This window comes from Oryctolagus cuniculus, unplaced genomic scaffold (assembly GCF_964237555.1).
Source record: "Oryctolagus cuniculus unplaced genomic scaffold, mOryCun1.1 SCAFFOLD_115, whole genome shotgun sequence".
Taxonomy (NCBI): Eukaryota; Metazoa; Chordata; class Mammalia; order Lagomorpha; family Leporidae; genus Oryctolagus; species Oryctolagus cuniculus.
The window spans coordinates 6,250-14,994 of NW_027208359.1; the positions used below are offsets into that span (position 1 = coordinate 6,250).

The window sequence follows — 8,745 nt, forward strand, 5'->3', positions numbered from 1 at the left end:
ATATATTGGAAAAGATATAGGAAATATGAACATCATGAAAGAACTTGACAGTATAGTTGGACAAGAGAATACACTTGCTGTTCAAGTGCACATGTAATACCCTGCAGAAGAACTTTTGCTAGGTCACAAAAGAGCCTAAATAAACTGAAAAGATACAAATAAAACAATGAATGATATGACCACAGGGATTTATCTTGAGTGTCAATAACAGAAGGACGTTTGAGAAGTGCACATATATATGGAAAATAGCAACATATTCCTAAATAGAGAGCTATAGAAAATAGATAACAAGTGAAAGTAAAAAATACGAGATGATAGGGAATGAAAATGAAACATAAAAATAGGATGCAGTTAAAACAGGTTACGAATATGATCCCTCTCAATTTCTATAGCTTTTTAAGTGCTAAAATGGAAAACTGGGATCACTTCAACTCTGCTATTCTTCATTGTGTAGGGTGGTCTGTAAGCAGTTTGTCAGTGTCTAACAAAAAATGTATTAGTTGCATCAGAAGTCCAGCAGAGGGCAGCAAGAAGCCACTGAACAATGAGTTTGATCCTGAACTCACCCAAGAGGCCTCCTATGGTGCGCATTCTTAATCCACCAGGTGGTGTAGGTGCTGTGCCTACAGTAAATACAAGAACATTTTTCCTTCAAGACTGTGCTAAGGAAGCAACACTGCAACTTCTGGAAGACTTGGGGCCATTTCCACATGGAGGAAATGATCCTGCACATGAGCCTTGTTGCAGTCTAGGATGTTTCTCATTTTTAAAAAATTTTTATTTGAAAGGCAAAGAGAGACAGACACATACACATAAGCAGAGAAAGAGGGAGAGATAGTGATTTTGCATGGGCTGGAACTGGCCAGGCCAAATCAGAAGCTGGTCATTCATCTGATCTCCCATATTGGTGGCAGAGAGACAACTATTGAGCTTGCTGCTTCCGTGGTTGTGCATGTGCAGGGAGCTGGAACAGAATCAGTACTGGGACTTGAGACAGACAGCACAGTATGGAATGTGGGTCTTCAACTACCAGGCCAAGTGCTTATTCCCTGGGAGTTTCTCTTAACTAGCAACAGAGAAGCAATCATTTTCTAAGATGTTCCTGGGTGGCTTATTTATTTTTTTCATATAAAGTCAATTATCCATCACTGAGTGTTTTAATCAGATGAAGCTACACTGGGCTATGTTGTTTTTATATGTATCCCAGAGTGTTTGGGAGAAGAAATCCCAACACAGATTCAGAGATTGGCAGATAATGAAAGTGTGATAACAAATTTATCAGGATTTTGCAGTACAGACTTGGGGAGCACTCACTGCTGCTTTAGTCTGAGGCAAGAGGAAGAGATGTGAGCTCCTAAACTAATGCCTTCATTAATTCTCTATCACTGACTTTTTAAATCTGGGGAGGGAGTGTTGAGTAGTGGCCCCCCAAAGCCACACTGTATTTTTTTTTCTATTTATTTTATTGGAAATAGGTACAGAAAGAGGTAGGGAGAGCGATAGCTAGAAAGATAGCTGTGTCTTTTATGCACTGGCTTACTCACAAAATGACAATTGCCAGAGTTGAGCTAATCCAAAGTCAAGAGTTTGTCCTGGATCTCCTACATCAGTGTGGAGGCACAAGGACTTGGCCATCCCCTGCTACTTTCCAAGGTGCATTGCCAGGGAGCTGGATTGGAAGTGGAGCAGCCAGGCTCCCATATGGGATGCAGATGCTACAGGCTGGTGCACAACAGCACAAGCCCAAATCAGTAATTTGCAGCTTCAAATTATTTCTAAATATTTTCAAAAGCAGAGGTGTGCAATATAATCATGGCTGATGCTGTGGTATAGTGGGTAAGCCACCACCTGGAGCACTGGTGTCCCATATAGGAGCTGGTTCCTATCCCAGTTGTTCCACTTTCAATTCTGCTCCCTGTTAATGCACCTGGAAAAGCAACAGAAGATGGCCCAACTGCCATCCATGAGAGACACCTAGAATGAGTTCTGAGTTCTTGGCACCTCACTTTGACCTCTAAGCCCCAACTATTGTGGACATTTAGGGACTGAACCAGCAGATGGGTGATCTCTGCTGTGTCCTTCAGTCTATCTGGAATTCAAAGAAAAAATTAGTTTAAAAATGTAAGGGAATGGGATTTGGCATAATGATTGGAGCACTCCTTGAGAAGCCTATCTTTTATGTCAGCATGCCTGGGTTCAAGTCCCATCTCTGCCCTTATTGCAGGACATACCTCCAATCTGGTTGGTGGTGTTGCTGTAGAACCCCTAAAACCTGTATATACTTGCCCAACACACAGTAAGCCAATCACTGGCTTTGGTGTGGTGGAGTAAAGAAGCATTTATTTTAAAGACCACATCAAGGAACTTAACTCCAGGGCTCCCCAGGAAGTTAGAGGCAAAGATTCTTATAGATTGAAATTAGAGGTGACAGATGCATGTTCAGCTTGTGTCCAGGTTCCTGATCGGTTCATGATGCTTTTGACCTTCATCTTCCTAGTTGAAGATGCTATATTCTTTAGGTAAGTGTAATGGTGTTCAAGTGGGCGTCAGTGAATCTGGGAGTTTACATACAATTGGTAGTTATTTGCTGCCCCAGACTGGGATGTTTCCTTACCTAGATGTGGAACTCCCCTAAATAAACCCATCCAGACAATATTGGCCAGCAGGCTTCTATCTGTTGCAGAAAAGTGACTTCTTGTGTGCAGGCCAGCTGTATCACTCCCTCAATTCAGTGAATTATTTTTGGTACAATATGGATAAGGATGCCTTGGTCTAAGGGAGACAGAGGAGATGCTTGGTCCTGCTTTTGTTTTATAGGGGTTTCATTTTAGATGTTTTTATTTTTTGTTACTTCTCCATCCTTAGGGAAAAGGGACAGTGATTGGTTAGACTGCTTCATGAAATTTGTGGGGTAATGTGGGGGTATTTTTAGGATGAAAGAAGAGGAGGTTGGAGGCATTTCTTTTACTTACTCATTTGCTTACTTAATAGTTAACACAGAGAGAGAGAGAGATATCTTCCATCTGCTGGTTCACTTCCCCAGGTGGCTGCATCAGCCAGGGCCACAAATAATGAGTCATCTTCCAAGGCCATTAGCAAGGTGTTGGATTGGAAGTGGAGCAGCCAAGACTGAAAGCAGTACTCATGGGATGCTGGGGTCATAGTTGGCAATTTTACTTGCTACACCACAACATCAGCCACCATAGGCATTTCTTTAAGAAAAAAACTTGCTAGTTCTGGGTTTTGCTGTAGCAATCTTATATATAAATAGAAGGGTTACACAGCCAGTTTTTGCATAGCTTTACCTTGCAGGTATATAACCATTCTACAGCGTTAATAAAAGCAACATGCTAGTATTTCTGTACCTCAAATGAAACCAGAGAAATTAGTGATTTTTCTGCCAGAAAACTTCCAGTTTAAAACCAGGGATAGTCACTGATTAAGATTTGTGTGCATGTGGCTGGCACTTTGGTGTAGAGGGTAAAGCCACTGCTTGCCTTGCCAGTATCCTATATGGGCATGGGTTTGAGTCCCAGCTGCTCCACTTCTGATCCTTCTTGCTGCTAATGCACCCAGGAAATGAGCAGAGGATGGCCCAAGTACTGGGACTCTGGAACCACTTGGGGGACCTGGAAGAAGCTCCTGGCTTTTGACATTGGATGGGTCCAGCTCTGGCTGTTGCAGCCATTTGAGGACTGAACCAGCCACTGGAAGATCTCTCTGTCTCTTTCTCTCTTTGTAACTCTGTCTTTCAAATAAATGAATATTTAAAAATCAATAAAAAAGAGACTTAGAGTAAGACCAGACATTGCATTTTAAGACATGTTGAGTTGGAAAGCAGTTCATACAGCAGACTCATGGAATGACAATCATTTTATATAGCATAGTGACCTCAGAATGAGCCCTTAAAGCATTCTTGTATGGTTGAAAAGCCCATGAAAACATTTCAGGCATTGAATTCTAAGACACTGTGGCAAAAATAAAAAAGTCCTACATGAAGGATTGCCATGAATGATACCCCAGTGGAAAGAAGGAGCCATCCAAGAAGAATGTAGTTTTCTTTGAAGGGAGGACATAACTTCCATTTTGCCTTTGGCTTTGCCTAAATACTGACAAAGACTGTGGTCTCAAAAGGCTTCCTTAGCCTGGGCAACTCATGGCAAGAGTCTTGGGTGATCACTGACATCATACATAAGAGATTCAATTGTTAAATTACAGCAGGAGTTGTTGTACACTTACTCTGCATGCAAGACCTCGGTCCTAAATGAGTCATTGTGTATTTATTTGAAAGTTACACAGAGGAGAGGCAGAGAGAGAGAAGTCTTCCATCTGCTGGTTCAAGGACTTGGGCCATCTTCTACTGATTTCCCAGGCCATAGCAGAGAGCTGGATCAGAAGTGGAGCATCCAGGGCTCGAGCTGGTGTCCATATAGGAGGCCGGCACTACAAGCAGCGGCTTTACTTGCTACACCACGGCGCCAGCCCCCAAGTTGTGGTTATTTATCACTTGCAATCACCTTTCCCCCTCCCATATGCTTTCCTTCGTTTGAGATATTTTGACCTTCAGTTTTGTTTGTGGATGTGGAAGGATGATAATTCTAAATTTTTGGTTTCCCTGAAATTTTTTTGTTTGTTTTTTTGTTTGTTTGTTTGTTTTTCTGTACTCTTCTCTGTTGGTTCCCTTATCCCATTGTCTTATCCATTCTGCCTCTGTGTGGGCCTGGGCTTTGCAGTAGGTTAGATGTCCCTTCAGAGCTCCAACATGCCCGCAGAGTCTGGATAGACATTCAGACCCAGAAACACATCCTGACCTCAGCAGCTGCTATCTTCTTAGTGGGAGCTACAACACTCTTCTTTGCTTGTATGTGTCCAGAACTAAGCCTGAATATGTCACCTGCAGTGCCCATCTACAATGCATTTATGTTTCTCTTTGTTCTGGCCAATTTCAGTAGGGCCACCTTCATGGACCCAGGCATTTTCCCTCAAGCTGAGGAAGATGAGGACAAGGAAGATTTTCGAGCTCCCTTGACAAAACAGTGGAGATCAATGGCATCCAGGTGTGCATGAAAGGATGTGCCAGCTGCCGCTGCTACTGTCCTCCTCGGCGTTCCCACACAGTGTCTGTGATAATTGTGTGGAGGAATTTGATCATCCCTGCCCCTGGGTGAACAACTGTATTGGCCGCCAGAACGAGCATTGTTTCTTCCTCTTCCTCCTTTCCTTGACAGCCCACTCTATGGGTATATTTGGCTTTGGCCTCCTTTATGTCCTCTGCCACATAGAGGAGCTCTCAGGGGTCTGCACACTGTCACAATGGCAGTGAAGTGTGTTGCTGGCTTATTCTTCATCCCTGTAGCTTGCCCTCAGGGTTTCATGTGGTGCTGGTGGCCTGGGGACGCACAGCCAATGAACAGGTTATGGGTAAATTCTGGGGAGGCATGAGCCCCTTCACCAATGGCTGCTGTAACAATGCACTTTGCAATTCCCCAGCACCCAGATATTTGGGAAGACCAAAGAAAGAGAAGACAATTGTAATCAGACCTCCCTTCCTTCAACCAGAAGTGTCAGATTACTGTGAAGATCATGGATAATGGCATCCAGGGAGAGCTTAGGGGAACTAAGTCTAAGGGAAGCTTGGAAACAACAGAGAGCCAGTCCGCAAATGCCAAACCCCGGCCTCCTCCTATGCCAAACCTGAGCAGCTGCATGGGACTGCGAACACACCTTTGCCTGGCTACTAATGGAGATAGCAGCTTTTGGGGCAAGGACAGCCCCCCACACCAACCATGTACAAGTGTCAGCCGGGTTATAGTAGCAGCAGTGCATCAGCTGCCCTACCTCATTCCTCCAGCACCAAGTTAGTCATGGGGACAGTTTGAGGAAGCCAACCTCAACTGCAGAGAGCAGCTGTCATCCCAGTTACCACTCAGAGCCCAGCTTGGAACCCGAGAGCTTCTGTTCTCCCACCTTTGGCAAAAGCTTTCACTTCGATCCACTTTCCAGTGGCTCTCGTTCCTCCAGCCTCAAGTCAGCCCAGAGAACAGGTTTTGTACTGGACGAGTTGCAGTCCATGCGTTCAGAAGGCACCACTTCCACCTCCTGTAAGAGCCTAGCCAATCAGACATGCAACGGAAGCCTGAGCCAGACCCAGCTTTCAGCTACACCTCTCCCTTCCTGTCAGTATTCCTGGCCCAGCAACAGGAAGCCGAGAGGCATGCACATTTGGTGCCAACACGAGAGCCCTCACCAGTCCGTTATGACAATCTGTGGCCTCCCTCCAGGGATGAGAGAAGCTGCTGCACCAGTCACCCAGCTCCCAGTCCATGAGGAAGAGCCAGGCTTGGGAGACTCAGGCATTCAGTCAACACCTGGCTCAGGCATGCCCTCATAGGGCTTCCTCCTTAGCTGATCCGAAGAGATCACCACCGAGCAAGACTCCACTTGGAAGCCCAGCTGTCCCCCATTTGGGGAAGGCAGAAAGCCTAAGGGGCCAGGGACTAGGGTCCCCTGAACCAGGTCCAACCACCCCATATCTGGGCTGTTAAACATCTTACAGCAGCCAAGAATCCCCACCTGGTGTCTCTGAGATAGAGGAAGTGGCCTTGCAGCCACTGCTGATGCCTGAAGATGAAGTACAGCTCAATACTGCCCACAGCAAATCCAACAGCAACCCAAGAGCATCAGCTCAGCCTCCCCTGGCCGCACAAGGGGAGGAGTCAAGAAACTGTCCTGAGTGGGTGGTACCACCTGAGATATGGGGTGAGCCGTCAGCACCTCCCCTTCCCCACACCACTGTGTCTAGACCAAAGGGCCTCAGGTGACCACCTTCCTTCCCTCAAGGGGCTCCCTTCCCCTGCATGGACATGTTTTAAAACCCCAATTCCCAGAGGATGAGTGTTTTATAAAATGCAACCGAGTTGGGGAGTTGGAGAGTTGGGGCCCTGAGGCTGGGGTAGTAGCTCCCCCCTTTTACCTTTTAAGACCTTCCTTCCCTAATCCCTGGACCAGACTCAGTGGACATTTGTGCAATTGCTTGCCCTGGAGGGAACCAGATCATTTTTAAACCAGAAACAATTTTTTATTATTGTTACAGATCCTATTTTTTAATCTGTGTTACCAGGTGTGGGTATAAATATCAAAGAAATTATATATCTATCTTGGGATGGGAAAATGAGGGAGGGATATGTAAAAGAAGGAGGGTCTTACTTTTCCTGGTCCTCAGTGCAGCAGGAAAAGAGGAGAGACACCAGAGTCTTCCTTTCCCCCCATGGTCCCTCTCTTGTCTGTTACCAACTAAGGAAGTAGTAGAACCCCCTGTTGGTGCTAAGTGATCATGAAAGAAACCTGGGGAGAGAGGATTCTGAGCTCTTGGTTAGAAGAGGAAAGGACTTGTGGAAAGTTAGTTTTCTAGGCTTATTGGCATTTAGCTTCCCAGGAAAGGGGTCAGAGCTCCATGACAGTGGTGGTGGTGGTAGGAGGGGGATCAGGAAAAGCATCTGGCCTAATTCAAAACACTATTAGAAAATCCCCCCTTTCTTGGGAGAGAGGGGTTGGGTGGCTTTCTTAAGTGAGCCCCTCAGAGCTTCCCCTAGCCTACAGTTAAGGTGATTTTAAAGTGCAAGGACAGAAGAGAAAAATCCAAAATGCAATATTTTTCATCACATGCCAAAAACAGGACAGAGGAAAGGAGTGGCAGGCCTAGGCCCCTCCAGATATCCCCTGGGGGTTACCCCTCAGCCCACCTTAGAATGGTGCTGGGTAGAGGAGATACCTGGGTTCTAATCTCTAAATAGGGGAGACTCCAGCCTCTTCACAGAGTCCCTTTCATTTTTTATTCTGATTAGCCATTTTCAACCGACAAATGAGAGAAATCCTGATCTATCAGCAAACAAAAAAAGAGTACTTCAGTTTATATTTAGAAACATTTATGTCATTTGCTTTACCCAGTTTATACTTAACAGCAATACCTAGAAGTCTTAAGAAACTGAGATAGTATATAACTAGTTATAATTTCTTTTCACTACCCCAGAGTCAGTGAATGACTTGCTATGTCTCAGGCAAATGAACCCATTTGAAGTTGCTGTAGCAATTCCTCCTGGCAGTTTTGGGAGTGTTCAGCAGCAACTTTTTTTTTTTAAAGATTTATTTATTTATTAGAAAGGAAGAGCTATAAAGAGGCAGAGGCAAAGAGAGAGAGAGGTCTTCAATTGGCTGGTTCACCTCCCCCAAATGGTCGCAACTGCTGGAACAGGGCCAATCCAAAGCCAGGAGACAGGAGCTTCTTCGGGGTCTGCTCATGGGTGCAGGGGCCCAAGGACTTGGGCCCCCTTCTACTGACTTCCCAGGCCACAGCAGACAGCTGGGTTAGAAGTGGAGCAGTCGAGACTCAAACCAGTGCCCATATGAGATAATGGCACAGCAGGCAGTGGTTTTACCAGCTATGACTCAGTGCCAGCTCCTTAAAGCTACAATTTTGAAAATTTTTCCTATGAAAGAAAACTCAAAAGGCTGATTCTGATTCATTGTACTTAATACACAGAACATACTTTTAACCTTAGTTAAAAGTTTCATATTTTGGCTGACACTCACTGGCTGCTGGTGTTTTGAATGACCTATGAATAATGGTGTTTGCATGGGAGTTTCAGGAGCCCACTGAAAGGCAATGACAGAAGGCAGACCTCACTGACAGCTCATGAGGAAACATGTATCCATCGACTGTGAACAACTGACTTCTATTTCCAAGAA

At 45.1% G+C, this 8,745-nt stretch overlaps 1 pseudogene; it reads left to right on the forward strand.

Moving 5' to 3' along the window:
* Nucleotides 1-4,311: 4,311 nt before the first annotated feature.
* On the forward strand, nucleotides 4,312-7,059 carry LOC138848340 (palmitoyltransferase ZDHHC5 pseudogene; annotated as a pseudogene).
* The last annotated feature ends 1,686 nt before the right edge of the window (nucleotides 7,060-8,745 follow it).